This window comes from Corvus hawaiiensis, chromosome 7, assembly GCF_020740725.1.
Source record: "Corvus hawaiiensis isolate bCorHaw1 chromosome 7, bCorHaw1.pri.cur, whole genome shotgun sequence".
In the NCBI taxonomy this organism is placed as follows: Eukaryota; Metazoa; Chordata; class Aves; order Passeriformes; family Corvidae; genus Corvus; species Corvus hawaiiensis.
The window spans coordinates 18,103,358-18,119,266 of NC_063219.1; the positions used below are offsets into that span (position 1 = coordinate 18,103,358).

Sequence of the window (15,909 nt, forward strand, 5' to 3'; positions counted from 1 at the left end):
TGCATGTTCAAATCTATAAGAAAGAGATAACGAAATGGGAGAATTAAGCTGTAACCAGGATTGGATTAGACAAAATGTAAACCCAGACTTTTTTTTTCTTTTAATTAATTATATTCACAGAACAGAAGAATAGTTGAAAAATTAATTATTAAGAGCAAATATGAAGTTCTACAGGAGTTAGTGTTCTACTACTAATTAAGATAACTGTTTGTTCTTCTTTTCAGGCAGTTTTAGTACAACCATCTATTATATAGTTTTGTAGTTTAAATTAGATGGGGGGGGGGGAGGGTGTAGGGTGTAAATATCATAAAAGAAACACAGACAAGCATTCCCAGCCAGAAGCTTTCCTTCAAACAGTGGCCATAAGAGATTACAACTTGCAGTGAGAGACATTACAACCACACTATTTCTGGTGAGTTTACTACACAAGAAGTTCTGGTGTAACTTTTGTGACTTTAAACATATAAACCCATCAAGGAAGATGAACTATTAACATTATCTGTTTAGTCATTTTAATCTTTTGCATCTTAAATGTAATCAGGCTTTTCAGAACTGAAATTGCTAATCAGCATGTTGGATAAATGTTTCCATTTTAAAATGTGCACATTTAGACATAACAGCCGGCTGTAAAGAATATATTTATATTTGTGATTTAATGTATCACAAACTTTATATTTGATTTTATTTAGCTTTACCAAGAAACTGAGAATTTTTTTGCTAGCATGGTCTGTTCTGACAGCAGTTTTACAGCAGCAGAAAAGCATGGAGTAACAAATGAGGTGTGCATACAATGCATTATGTAGTCTTTAAAGCAAGCATGTCTTTTTAACAAATCAAAATTTTTTTACACAATTTCAAGTGATTTCATCCCTTTCTAACATGAGCTCAATTCATGCAAAGCAATACAGATTGTGCATAAATAGAACACAGCACTCTTCTCTACTACAATGGCTGTTCATTAATTTAGCAAACTGTTCAAAATTGAGGGGAAATATTTTTTTTAGAAGAATTCTAACTTCAAAGAAATATTTTTTATGATATGAACATCAAATGAATAGCTGAGTTTTAGCCTTCAATCAATCATAATGTAAAGTAATTGTAATCTAATAAAAATAGCCATACAAAATAAGGAAATGGCAGTTGCATCCTGTTAAAAACATGCAGGAATGCAGCTTTGGAACTACTGAGAGAACCGCGGCTGTAGAAAGACAAAAACAGGATGTTAAATTCTTACGACAATTGGAAGCAACTGATTTTTTAAGCACCCACCACCACCCGTGATAATTTGTTCAGCAGCCTCTAGGGGGTTCCGTGTGACTGCAGAACCCTGCAATTTTATGAGCACCTGAAAACAGGTTATCAGAGATACAGGCATTTACACTGAAATTGAAAATTTCCTGCTGCATTGTCACTGCTGCAAATTTGACTGCTACACTAGCTACAGTGTTGTCTAAAGTGAAAATCACAAAAGAAAGTTCTTGAGAACTTCAGCCCACTTCACAATGTGTACTGTCATCATGGCAGTAATAAAAACATTCATTATAATTAATATAATTACATTAAATCCATATATTCATTCCTTAGGCAAGTGTACTTAAATGCCAACCACAAATTTATTCACTTTCCTTTATGTTAACAATTACTTAACTTCTTGTTTTAGAAGGCTGTCAGTAAGGAACACTAGTTTTCCTTCATTATTTCATATTCCTGTTTTTGCATGAGGCTGGAACTTTACCACCATGTACCAATTCTCCTCTGTACTTTAAAAGTCAACTACAAGATTTTATAGATTCCTGCTATTAAAAAAAAAACCAAAAAAAAACCACTGGACTGTTAATAACAGAATGGAAAAAAAAAATTGTTAGTCTGGTACAATGTGTCATGCCTGGCCAACCACAAATATAGCAATAGAATTATAAGCTCAGTTGGTTAGGGAACAATAAAGCCACATAAAAGTTCAAAGATTAATAACAGTATAATTATCAAAAAACCTTAAGCCATTCTTTAATGAATATTATAAAAATAACAACATTTGGGGATTTTAAAACTATTAGTCTGGATTTTTCAAACATGAGAACATGTAGTCAGAAATCCTGATTTTCTCTAGAGAAGGTCTTTGAAGAAAAGGCTGAATATTACTAGAGCCTGCTAAATTATTCTGGTTTGCTATGATACCTGCAAAGCACCGCAGACGTTGCAACAGATCAGTCCTCTTAGTCATAGCTGTCACAAGAGGCTGATTTTTACCTTATACTTGTGGGGAAATTGATAGAATGAGCTATACAAATAATTCCTATACTGAGGATTTTCTTAACCTTTATTATTCACATGGCCTCAGTGTAAGGTAGAAGGTAAATAAATGAAAGTTCTAGCTGTCACAACTTTAACTGCAAATTATAAAACACTTCTTGTTATTCAATGAGTTAATTTTAAAGTCAAACCTAGGCATTCTATAGAACAGGGATAGATGAGTCCAGGAATCAATGCCTGGCTTTTCTGGCCTCATAGTTCATAGCTAGAGGAATGCTTGAGTACATTTACTTCTGGGCATGGTCCTTCTTGTGATGGACTATCAGGCAGGGATGTCATGCCCTCTTGCGCCTGACACACTTTTGTCATCCTACATCTTTGGAAACCAAAATTTAAATGAGGCTTGTCCAAAATGGAATTTAATACCCTACAGTTTAAGCTGTCCGTGAGACTTTGGGCGAGTGTTGTCCTGGTCACAAACCACAGTCACAGACAGCCCCCACCACAAGTATGCTGTGACTGGGTCAGAGGTTTGGTGGTTCCTGTTGCATGGGAAAGCTCCCGGACTACCTCCTGAAAACACAGCCCCACCTTCCTGTGGATTTATGGCATGGAAATTAAAATAAGATTAGTAAAAGCAAAGTGATGGGCTATAAAAAGGATTGCGAAATATACAGTGAAATTTGATACTGCCCAGCTCACGAGAGCATGTTCAGCCAGAACACCAGTTACCAGCGAGGTCACTGTACCTGCACACAGCTTATTTTGCTTTATACTGGCACTGCAATACACGTTTGAGTGAATACCAGTTACCAGCAAGCAGGAAGGTAGAATTTTAAAAATTGCTAGGTTAGACTGTGAGAACACTGACACACAACAGGTACAATTTTTTTCTCATTTTAAACATATTTTTAAAGACTTATATGTGTTTCAAAGCACTTAAACCCAATGACTGCTTTTCTTAGACAACCTACTACCTGATGTACATTGCACCAGCTACTGCCTGTTTCATCTCCCAAAATAGATGCTTATCTAGTGAAAGCGAGTGAGCTGGAAAGCATCTTCTCAGCCTCTGCTAACCAAGAGATGATGTAACAAGTCCAGGATCTTCAGAACTCTCCAAAAGGATACATTGAGAATTCATTTTTTCCAAAATGTCATTCAGGGATGGGTAACATGCATGCATGACACATGGGCTATCTCAGAGCCAACCCAGGAAAGAGGCAGACAACGTGAATAACAAATGTCTCTTACTTTGTGGTCAGTCATAGGAGACCTCACTCAAAGTTCAGTCAGGTTAATAACAGTTTGAATGTTTATTCCAAATTAATTTGTTTCAGATTCTGTATAATTATGAACAAGTCAAGAAAGGCTTCCTTGTGTTAAAAAAATACGAGATATCAAAATTCACAAAATTGAAAATAAAATGTGACAGGGAATCAAACATATCCTTATTTCAGGATACTAATATTTCCTTTTTGAACACTTAAGCTTGTATTGAGTTAGCCTGAGTTTCAAAGGAAAATGTAACTTCAAACAATTTTTGTTTTCTATTAAGAAAATGTTGACACAAGTCCTTCAAAAATTAAAAAAATTTCCCACTACTTTCTAAACCAAAGATTTTGAAACTATGACCCTTCCTTGAAATTATTTTGGTTGCAATGACTTAGTAGTTTTATGAGAAAACATACCATTGTGACTACACGTGACTCCCTATCCCCTTGTGAAATCCCAGAGAGAGCAATTCCCATCCTGTCATTTGGGTCACATTTGGGTCCACTGCCTAACATTTCTGTGAAGTGGGTAGACAGTTCGGGAGTATTTTAATTCTTCCTTTATATATATTAAAAAAAAAAAAAAAGTGTTGTGTGCATAATGCAATGAGATTAATGTCAATCTTAAAAGTAAAATTAACAATAAAATAAAATTCATAATCAGGGCATGAAAGCTCTTGAAAGTAGCAGCTCGACAGACTATTTTCTGACACATTGACCTTATGTACACAGTGAGGGCAGTGAACACAAGCCTGTTCTCCATTCCCATCAGAGTGCAGGGGAAGGGTTACAACAGCCCATCATGCAGCTTCCCTGCTTTTATTCTAAACCAAGAGGCCAATAGTTTCCTCTGTAATTGAGCTGAAGGACGTTTAAAAATAATTAATAGGATTTGGTGCAACTAGTATTATTTGTTGTGTTGTGTGCCTTCTAGTTTTTTATTGCCTGCTTCCAGAGCTTAAAGACTTTTCTTCAGAAAGGTTGAATAACAACTGTTCTGAAAGGAGTCCCAAGGCAAGACAGAGTATAAATAGCTCTGCAAGCACAAGATGAAGGCTCCACAGAGGCGAAAGCACATTCAGCAATTAAAAAATACTGAATCATTTAAGTAGGGAATATCCCTTTACAGTTGCAGGACATATATATTAAAAACACTACCAGGATCTGAGTTGCTTTTAACTGTCATGCCAATGGAAGTAATGCATAAACAGGAAGGGTCAATGCACAAGGGGAACAGTCTGGTCCACATGCAGAACTCTCCCTGAGGCAGGTCCACCTTCTTCACTTCCCCTCAAAGAAGGAACAGACTTTTGTCACCCTTCTAAGAGCATGTAAGCCATGTGTTCTCTTCCTACAGCTGCAGATCCACCAGCACCATGTGCCTAAGCCATCCAGTCCCAGGAGGGTCTTGCCACCTCCAGGCCCTCTCCAGAGGACCAAGAGCTGCCAGAGTGGTGAACATAGGGTGGACATGTGGATGGAGTCCCCACCACAGCCCCCTTATATATTTATTTATTTATTTACTTATTAGACCACTACCTACACCATGACTGCTTTATTTTCAGAGGATCTGGTTTCTCCACACTCCCATGGTTTCCACAGGTGGAGCAAACCCAGCCATGTGTAGTACCCCTCTGCACCAGCAGCCAGCTCTGATGTGAAGCAGCTAACTGACCGCACAGGGAAAGCTGTGGTTTAACTGGCTCTTCTCCTTGGGCCTTTCATACTGGGATTGACTTGACTTTATAGGAAGTCCTGACATGCAACCAATGTACAAGGCCTTCCAAAGTCTCATGAGCCACTGAAGGGGGGCTAAGCAGGGCCCTACCTGTCATTGCAGCACCATCCATCATGTCAGCAACCTCCACAGCTCTGGGAGCATGATTTGTTAGTTAACACAGCCTTTGTTAGCTCACTCTCCAGTAGCATACACCAATGGAGATCTACAGCTTTCAAAAATCTGCCAAAGTAGACAAGGGACTTAACAAAAACTAGGCCAGGTCCAAACTATGCGTTGATTTTAATCAATCAAAAATGTGGCAGAAAATATTTATTTCTTTACTATCCAGACGATCTTCCTTGCCATAGAATCTGAGGCAGGTTATCTTTGCAATTAAAATGAGACTGATGTCCCTTAAATCTAGTTTTTATCCCCTTTTAAACATGTGCAAGGAGTAGGAAACAGAAACCTTATGTATGCGGACTCTTGCCTGTTGTAGTTTACCTCTTTATTTATAGGAGCAAGCGTATATGCAGCACAGATATTCTAACAACTACTGGTGGTGCACTGCACACTGTATCAGAGGAATAAAGAACAGAGCTGATGGAATGGGGAAAGTAATTTACTGTGCACTGGTTTCAGCTGCCAGTGATTGCAACAGGAACTCAGCAGATGTTTTCTTGATAAAGGTTGTTTCTTGTTGCAGAAGCAGCAGCAAAATCCATAGCGTTTTTCTGCAGGGCTCTGCACATCATGATTCTGCCATTTCAGTTAGTCTTAACAGCTGGATGATAAAAAAAATGTTCCACTGCATTATTTGAAATTTGTCACGTTGATTTAGTTTCATTACTGTTATTAAATTTTATTCTGGTATGGTTTACATATCAAGAATACATAATGGGTTTCTGTGTGGCCTGGGATTTATTCCTTGAATGAGGAAAGGACTCTGCTGTGACAAAGTCATAAAGCCTTATTGACTTGATCCTTTGCCATAAACATAGGATTCAGGGAGTTAGACTGAATATTAAATTGATACAATGGTTGTATTTTCATCAGGAGAATAACTCCTTCCAAAAAAGAACCTAACAATAAGTCTAGATCTGTGGAATTTTTTTAGAAATCTTCTATTAGCGGGCACAAATGGGAAAATATTCTCCTAATTAGGCAATAAGGGTAGAGAGAAACAGCACAGACATGCATATTTAACATATTGTTCAGATCCTGAAGGAAAATAAAATAAGACAAAAAATGTAACAAAAATTAAATGTGCACAGACATATGGAAGGACTTAAATATGCAAAAGGGTGTTTCTAAACAAAGAAATACCAAACACAAAAAGGCCTTTCAAAATATAAGTTGTACTGAAAGACAAGATGAACAAACAAATTGAAATTACAGACGACACTCCAGTTTGATTAAAATTCAGTTTTTGGATCTCTTCTTTTGTAATGGACCACTCACGGATCCAAAAAACTTTTGAGATGGCTCTAAATTTTGTGTTATAAGCCAGCAGCTAAATGTGAGTGACTGCCACTTTGTCACGTTCCTGGAGGGCAATTTGCACATAGGAGAAAGTTGCCATGTCATATAATGTAAATTACTCAAGATCACGTCACCTCAGAGAGATATACTCTTGCTGATTTGTAAATTAAAGACAAGCCACAAAAGTTCCTAATTCCTTCACAACATAACTACTCATGAGTTTATGCTGAAAGACTGCCATCAAAAGGCAATAAATCTTCAGGAAATAATATCACAATTCTAGCTCAAAAGCACTCATGACTTTTTCCCAACTTTCTCTGGAATATTTCTTCCAAAAGAAAGCAGATGGCAAAATACTCAGTGGGTCAACTTTTGTGTTCAGATGCTCCCAGGGGTTTCCGTTAATTCAAGTTGTCTTAAGATCACCACATTTTTCCTTGTTTCACTATCAGAAGCATTATTTGAAACCAGCGTTGCTGTTTAGTGCATTCTGGATGCATAAGCGTAAGGGGAAAAGCAAAATAACGCTACTCACTGAATTGGAATGGCAGATCCAGGACATGCCTGGGTCCAACCCAAATCCATCCTTCTCCTGGTGAAGCCCTTGGACAGATGACCTGACCTCTGCCAACCCAGCCACCCAACCAGGCAAAACCAGGTCTTCTCTGAAACTCACACACCACTGCTGAGCTGAAGTGTCTCAAGAAGCTAAATCACTATAGAGTTCCAGATTTATTTATTTACAGGTTTACTGGGGAAAAACAAATTCCTTAGAGGACAGATTTGCAGAAGAATTCAGTGCTGACCTCATTGTGTCATTACTGATGTCAGCGAAACCTGCTGAAACAAAATAAGCCCAGTGATGGACGAGTCTGCAAACCTCACATGCTGTAAACCACAAAGAGGTTCACAGCACCTTCATTCGCTGCATTGCTGCTAAGGAACAAAGCCCAGCCAGGGACAAGGGCTTCTGGCAGCTCACGAGGGAGCGTGTCAGGCCACACAGCCCCCAGCGTGGTGTCCCCAGCCTGGTGGGCGCCGGAGACGTGTGCTCGAGCACGGGGAGTCCCATCCATCGTGTTTGTGCCAAGGTCCCGGGTGTTGCCAGGGGTTACTGTGCACACAGCAAGGGACAGGGGCTGCACAACGAGGGGAAAAGCGTTTCAGCCCAAAAAAGGAAAACATCGGCTACAGAAATGCAACAGCAGAGGCAAACCACCAGAGATAATCAAATGTTAATATAACCACATTCCTTTCCAGTATGATGAAAAAACATCAGAAAGCATGAAGAACATGTTTCAAGTAACTGAGGGGTTTTTCTAACAATAAATTCAGATAACTCATATGCAACTGTATGAAGACTGCCACTGCAGACCTACAAAATCAGCTTGGCACACCTCCATGAGAGCTGTGCTGCTGGGCTGGGGCTAGGCAGGACCCCCTCGCTCTGCTCCCAGCTGCTCCCAGTGCCCACAGCCACCACCAACCCTGACCCAGCAGAGAAGGAGGCTGAAATATTGCTGCTGGCACCTACCAGCCATGAGGTTCAAGCAGTCCACAACTGGGAGGCATTAAACATTTCCGGCTGTGTACACACCAATGGCATCTCCTGAGCAGCTGTGCAGAGGAAAGGTGGAGGAGCCCCCCGCAACACCTATTCTGAGTGAAGGCAGCCAGAAAAACAGCCAATGCCTAAATGTTGCCTGTTCCATCTTCAGACCACACACATTTGCAGTTAGTCACCTAACTGCAGGCTGTTCTTCAGGTGCTTTCATTTCTCAAGCTTGCACACAGTGAGGAAACAATACTCTGCTAGTCCTAGGTTAAAAAAAAACAACTTTAAATTTTTATAAGAGCACAAAGCTGTTGGCTTGAGAGTCCTGTTTTCCATAAAACTCACATTCATAACAAGCAATAAAAATGGAAGTTTGCTGCAATATAACTCATGAGTCTGCCTAAAACTTGGATCTGAAGAGATCGCCATTAAAGGTAAAATGTAGCATAGGCTTCATGCCATGCTACAGACCATTCTTTTGTTTCTTTTCAATAACAGAAAGAGTGCTAACTATGATACAGTTTTATAAGGAAGTCACCTATTTTCTAACAACATGACTGAAATTAGCCATTCATTACATGTAGGCTCTTAACTACTATTAATTGATATCTCTTTCCTTCTCCTCTCTGAGTAAGCCAAGAATACTTTGTTAAATTCTATTCTAACTCAACATTGATATTTACTGCATTCCATATAAAATTAGACATTCCTCTGTTTAAAAGGAATCAAATTAAAGCCAGAGACCTGACCTGCTAAGGGTGGCACTTTTCACAATTTTTATCAATTTCTTTGATAAGATTCACATTTAAGGCACAAGGCTGTAGCAGAACATCAGATGACACATGCAGAAAAAACATGCTGCTCTGAGTCCATTCTGCCTAAGTACAATGGATTCATAGCACATGGAAATCAATAGCAGACTTTGCATAGACAGTATTGAACTTTAGCTGCATCCAGAAGTATGGAAAAAGGACAATATGCAGTGGGGGAAACAATGGTTCTGTCAATTAACCCGGCTACAGTGCACTGCTACCATATCCAAGAGGACTACAGGCAGTCATTGCAGCACATTCCAAGGAACTTCTGAAAGAGTGAGCCCTACCTGTAGTCAAATTAGTCACTGTAAGAATACCCCTAATAACTTAAACTTAGATGTTGATAGAACCAGACAGCATCTCAAAAAAATTTCTCTATCCAGGAATATAACTCAGAATGTTAAGTATTAGAAATGTGAATTATTAGACCAGCCTCATGCCTTTCTCCTAACAACAGGAGAAATCTCCTGCAACATTATTTCCTAGTACTTTTGTGTGCTTATTGTTATTTTAAGCATACCACACCAAGTGGCAAAGAATGCTGGTAAATGAAATAAGAAAGAGATTTTTTTACCTCACTATAGGTCTTGTTCATGCCACATGGTCAATTTGCCTGCCATCCCTTTGCTTTCCCACCTTTAATAGGAGAGAAAGTAATACCTGTCTGTTCCTTAAGACATTTATGCTGATTACTTATCACTTACCAAAATCTTTCAAACTGAAAGAAGTGTCACAGAGGCAATATAAGACATAAATTTGTCTTTCACAGTGTTTCTTACTTCCTTTTTGTGTTGAGAGCTAAGACTCGTTTCTGATAGCTATCATGTTCCACTTCTTCTCTCATCAATTATTTGAAGAAGTTACTGTCATCCAAGGCTATGTTTCTAATGATTTTTTTAGTTGTGTAATTTAAAGAGTGCAAAATCATTCAATTTCATCTTATTCTGGAGATCACTAAATGTAATTATACATGGAAATGATGAAATGAAGAAAAACTAGATATACTCTGATCCACTTTCAGGGTCTAGCATAAGAAATCCAGGTCAGTTATGCTAATTTCAAACAGTGTCAATTCACCAGAGCTACAGAAAAAATAAGACTAGTATCAAGTTATGGAGCAAAAGTTTGTTCACAACAAAGATTTCATTTTCCTCACAGAAACAGTGGAGCTAAATAAAAAGACAAATTATTCTCTTCTGACTATTTGGTCAATCAAGAATTGCAAGTAAAATATAAACACACCTTAAGCCCGATCCCAAACCCAAAAGACACCCCTCCCCAAAACCTTCAGCCCTTCCAAATCAGTTGAAAAAGACATATTGCAAAATTTCATGTAAAGCAAAGAGTTCAAGGAGATTGACCTTGGTTCTTTCAAAGGCTTTAATAAGTATTCTTTGAAGAAAAGAAATGCTAGTAAGAACAGATCCTTTCACACATGAGAAGAGTAAATGAAAGATTCAGAAATGGCTCTGACATTAAGTTCCTTTTCAAGTATTTTCTCAGCGGGAAAAAAAAGGAAGAAATGCTGGGAGCACTGAGAGAGAGTGGCATGAGGATCCTGCGAAAGAAACTGCAACAACTGATAAAGGACATGTACGGAAACACATAAGGGAAATGTGAACAAATAAAAAAACCTAGACAAAATGCATTCTACAGGACTTAAAAGAATTGGTTAAACTCCTTTATGTTCACTGTGCACGAGCCAAATGACTGAAAAAATAGAGCAGAGAGAAATATTAACATTACCACCTCAAACAACAGCAAGGGTACTGCAGACAGACTCTCCTATAAATCCAGTTTCTCTTCCTAATGGTCACTCGTCTTCAGTGAGCCTTGGGTGCAGGGCCTCGAGCAAGGGCAGGGGACTATCCAAGTGCAGATGAGCTTTAATAGGGGCCCGATGTATCTCACAGGACCTTAGCTGAAAAAGTAATTCACATTGGCTCAGCCATTTCCATGTGGGTTTTAAATTGCTGAGGTAATGAGATTACAGGAAATAAGCTGCAATGTAGCAAGGTGGTGGGAACTGTCTCCTGGCTGCCATGTGGATGACTGCTAGGAGCAGTCTGTTGGACTTCTTTATTAATGATCTGGAAAAGAGAGTACACAGCACTTGGATGAAACTCACAGATACGAGTATGAAAGACAGCAAGATAGTGTACAAAGAAAATAATAGAGAATTTCCTACAAAAGCTAGAACCATGGAAACAAAATAACTAAAGGAGATTCAAGTTGGAAAATAATGCATCCTGGGAGAGCATCTGAGAAGGAAAAACAGGAAGGAGAAATCTCAGATGCAATAATGATGAAAGAGCTGTAGGGAGACAGCTCATGCTAAATGACGTGAATTGGTAATGGGATATGGCGTGAAAAGGCCAATACTATATTGGACAGGGTAAATAGCTTCACATCACTGAGAAAGGAACAAATACCACTTCCTGCATGCTGCTGGTACAGCTCCATCTGGAATATTATATACGTTTCTGGATATTGACAAATTTGAGAGTTCAGAGTAGAGCACCAAACATGATCCAAAGACTAAGAGGATTGATTTATGAGGAGACATTAGAAGAGTTAAAAATATAAATTGCTTGGCTAAGAAATGATTAATGGGGGACATGATAACAGCCTACTTATATTTGAAGAAGACCACCGGTGAAGGAAAGGCATTTTTCAGCAGGATTCTCAAGGAACATCAGAATCCAGAGAGCAACTGAGAAGCAAAAACATATACTGAGTATCAAGAAATACTTACTGATCATGAATTATGATAATCTGAGGAATAATTTCCTCAGTAGGAGAGGAATGGAGCTTTTACTTGTGGCTTTTAAACACAGACTTGAAAAATTCCTTAAGAAACCTATGTACCCACAACTGCAAAAGTTTGAACTCTGACCTCTGACCCATTCCAGTTTAGCCAAGCTGTGTGCAGTCTACAATTCCCCCTTCCCCAAGATGATTTGGGCATATTTGCAAAGATGTTACATTCTTATTTGTGTTTCTTCCCATGCTGTTTGCTACCCTGGCATTAATCAAACTAAAATAAACCATAGCTGCTGTTAGAGAAGTACTTTTGTTACTTGAGTGCCAGCAAAAGTCTCAGCACCTGTCTTACCACTGCATGCAAATAACAAACCAGCAGTCAGTCACCTACAGGGCCTTTCAGTGACTGGGTTCTTGATGAGCTACATTCAAGGTAAACATTAGATGCAAGTGCTTCTTCCTTTTTTTAAGGTGAAAAAATAATGGTATAGCAAAGCCTTACTACTCTGGTTTGTCAGAAAGCTCATGGCTGGCCAATAACACTGGAAAAACAATATGAACCTGGCAAGGCATGGAGCTGGAAGGTAATGTGAATCCTTCTTCATCCAGCCACAGGGTGTTACCCAGGGAGATACAACGCCATAAGACATGTCATGCAGAACAGAAGTTTTAAATCTTGCAGCTCCCTTAGCTAGATATATCTCCCAAAGTTAGATTAATTGTGTATCTTTCATCTTCAGCTATCTCTGAAAGGACTTATCTTTATCTCTGCTTTCAGAGGCCCATAAATTTCTCTGTGTTCAAAGGCTTCATCCCTTCCCCCAGTCCCTCTCTAGTTCAGATATCCTCAAACTCCAACACGACTGGCAAATCTCTCTGAATTTAATCCCCTTAAATTATCTTCCCCTTCATACCTCCTTCCATGTCTTTTCACCAATTTCCTTCCAGTGCTTCACTGCTAAGTTCATCCTTGCTGAATCCTTCTGTTGGCAACCTCCTTTCTACCAAGAACTTCCCCATTATGGAAATCAAGATTGGTACTTTCTTTTTTTCCTACTACATATTTCCCGGGTACTACAAACCTAAAATATTTAAAGGCAAAGTCAATTTTAAAACCATGAAGTTTGTTTGAATGTTTTAACTTTTTCCATGGACATCGTTTTCCCCTCTCCAGAGGCAAAATTATTCATAAACTGTTACCAATGGTTATGCTTAAAGTGTTGGCTGAAGAACCTAGTGTGAAATATATTCGACTTTGACACTTGTTTTCTGCTAAGGAATTTAAATCCCTAAAAAAAATTGATTTAGTTTATAAGCAGGCAGCTATGTTTTCAATGTAATTTTTATTCATGTTTTTCTTCATCAGATATGACTGATTCAGGTAGATCAGTCCCTGTACACTAGGTTACCATAATTATGCACTATACCCATTTCAAAATTAGTTCCAGCTAGTTAGCTTCACTGCAAGACAATTCTCACTGCCAATTGAGAATTTAACGTAGTTTGATGATGGATACATATAAACAGCAAAATCCATTATTTATACACTGTAGGAAATAAACTCTCTGGCTGGCCAGGGACATGAAGCATGTGAAGGGTTTTCATTTTAGATGGTTGGAAATTTTAAACTCAAGCAGCTTTTAATCAACATACCATTGAAAACAAATTTCAGCAGTTGCATTTCTTATTCAGCAGCGGTACAATGTGACTGAAAATAGAAGCTCCAAAAGCCTGATGGTCTATTACTCAACATGTGCTTATAATAAATTAGATGTAAATAGCGGTTATGGTGTACTAAGAAAAGCCAGAAAAGACAACCAGTTTCAATAAGCTGGAGGGGCTGAGAAAAGGGCCATTTCTGTCCTACTGTTCTGAAATAATTCCTATAATTCAAGCACTCGCATGTATCATTGGTTTCTATTATTATCCAGCTGCAGTAGCATCTAGATGCTCAAGTCCCATAGTACTAAAATAGTTTTTAGAAGGCTAGAATCAGTCACCAGAACTAGACATTGTTGTCCCTCACTCTCAGCGTTGGCAGCAAGGCTGGAGCAGGCTCTGGGCTGAGGAGGAGCTGCAGGAGGTGTGCAGAGGGGTGATGGGCACCGAGGGGTACAGTGAGGACCCCTGAGCAGGGTGAGCTCCCCTGAGCCTGTGATCCTGGTAATGCAGCAAACCACCTGCAGGGTCACACCTCAGATCTTCCAACAGAGGTGGGGACCTTATCCCCCGTGAAACCAAGGGCTGTAAAGACCATTGTTAATTGGGCTTAAATAGCTATGGTTACATGAGTAAAAGGGAATTAAGAAAAGTATTCAGCCTGAAGCATTGGAGCAATGAGCATCTCCCCACACATGCAAATTGACTGAAATAGAGTGAATTATCCTTGCAAGTAATAATAATAAATAAAGCTGGCTTTATTTCTGGGTCTGGTTTCCTATACTCTAAACAGCTTTCCTTTAACTCTAGGTGAAGACGGCTAATTATGAACCACACAGACAGACAGTGAAGACTGCACACCCCACCGAGTGACCAAGATACAGGCTACAGTTTTTCACAATGACATTATAAGAAGAAAGTGTTATAAAAATCAGTCATGGATTCACCATGTGAAGTCATGGCCTCCATCACTCCCTCTATTAATCCCTATCCTGCATCCCTGTGCTGTAGTTGTGGAACCTCATTCATTACTGCCATGCTGTGGGTCCTCTTTAGTTCCTCAACTCAGGGGGCTGGTTGGAGGGAGCTGGGTGCTGTGGAAAGCAAACATACACTGGAGACCTGCCTGTGTAACACTGAACCTAGCACAGGCTGGGAGGGCAAGCTTGTTCCCTTTGGACTGTGCATACCTCTGAGGGGAATGACAAAAGTTTGTTGCAAAAGTTTGTGACGATTTGGTTCAGAGAACAATTTGGGGTGAGTCATTGGTAAGACTTCAAGATTGTGAGTTGGAACAAAAACCTCAGTGGAACAGTACAAGAATTATTTAAATTTTTTAATTATAATTCATCATGAAGAAGAAGAGAACACTTCATCCAAAGGCAATTTTACAGGAATAATTGCTCTGACACAAGCAGCGGGCAGTAAGGGAGGTGCCAGCCCAGGAAAATGTGTATGGAGCCATTGGCAGGACACGCCTGGGAAGACAAAAACTAAAAATCCAAGTGAACTCTCTAGCATATCAGCAGGTAGTATTGCAGCTGGTGACAATAAAGTCCCCACACTCATACTTCAGTAGGAAAAGGTGCAAATAAAGAACTTATTGAAAAGCACACAGAATCAGAGCTTGATCTGTGTTCAGAACAGCTGAGTTTCAGAGTACACATGGAGCTGTCACCTGAGGACACTTTTTCCAACAGAAAACAGAAACCAAGACTAGCTGCTTATTAGACACTGGCGACTTGTAAAAAGGGAGTCTGAGACAGCAAAGGAAACTCCTCAGTCAAACTCAGTGTTGTCAAATCCATCTCTCTCCTGGAATAAGAGTGAGAGCTGGTACTGAACTTCATAGGGATTTTGAGCTTCCTGGAAATTGCAGATATGTATTTTTTACAGTAATCGCTATATAAGTGATCCTTTAATTTTCTTCCATACATCCTTTTCATACCCTCTGCAGACTCATCAGGCCACATGGTTTTTATCCCTGACCTGATCCATTAGGTCGACTTGTATTACAGCACTGGTCTTTATTGTATATTACACAAATAGGGTCGGGCACACATTTAATGACAACTTGAAATGTGCAGTGCTTCAGGGCCCTTTCAGGTATTGCATTTATGCAAAACCATCTATTTGGAATATGAAACTTGGTATGTACTCAGTGTTCAATTTAAATACAGCAGCTCTTATTTTTTCAAGTACAATTTCAGAGTTTTTAATTGTTGTATGAATAAACAACCAATCAGGTGGTTCAGCAAATACTGTGATTTTGTCTAGTCATGTTTTCATTGTTAGAAATATGCAATTGTAAACATATTTTTGTTGGGCAAAATATACAAATACCTAAGCAGATAAAGAAAGGATAAAGGAAAATGGTCTTCCTATCAAAGG

The 15,909-nt window shown here is 39.0% G+C and overlaps 1 long non-coding RNA gene across 1 annotated transcript; it reads left to right on the forward strand.

Annotated features, from left to right (window-relative positions):
* Nucleotides 1-4,725: 4,725 nt before the first annotated feature.
* Nucleotides 4,726-15,780, forward strand: LOC125328936. The gene is made up of 2 exons (XR_007204963.1): nucleotides 4,726-4,978; nucleotides 14,329-15,780. It is a non-coding gene; the product is annotated as an uncharacterized LOC125328936 (long non-coding RNA).
* The last annotated feature ends 129 nt before the right edge of the window (nucleotides 15,781-15,909 follow it).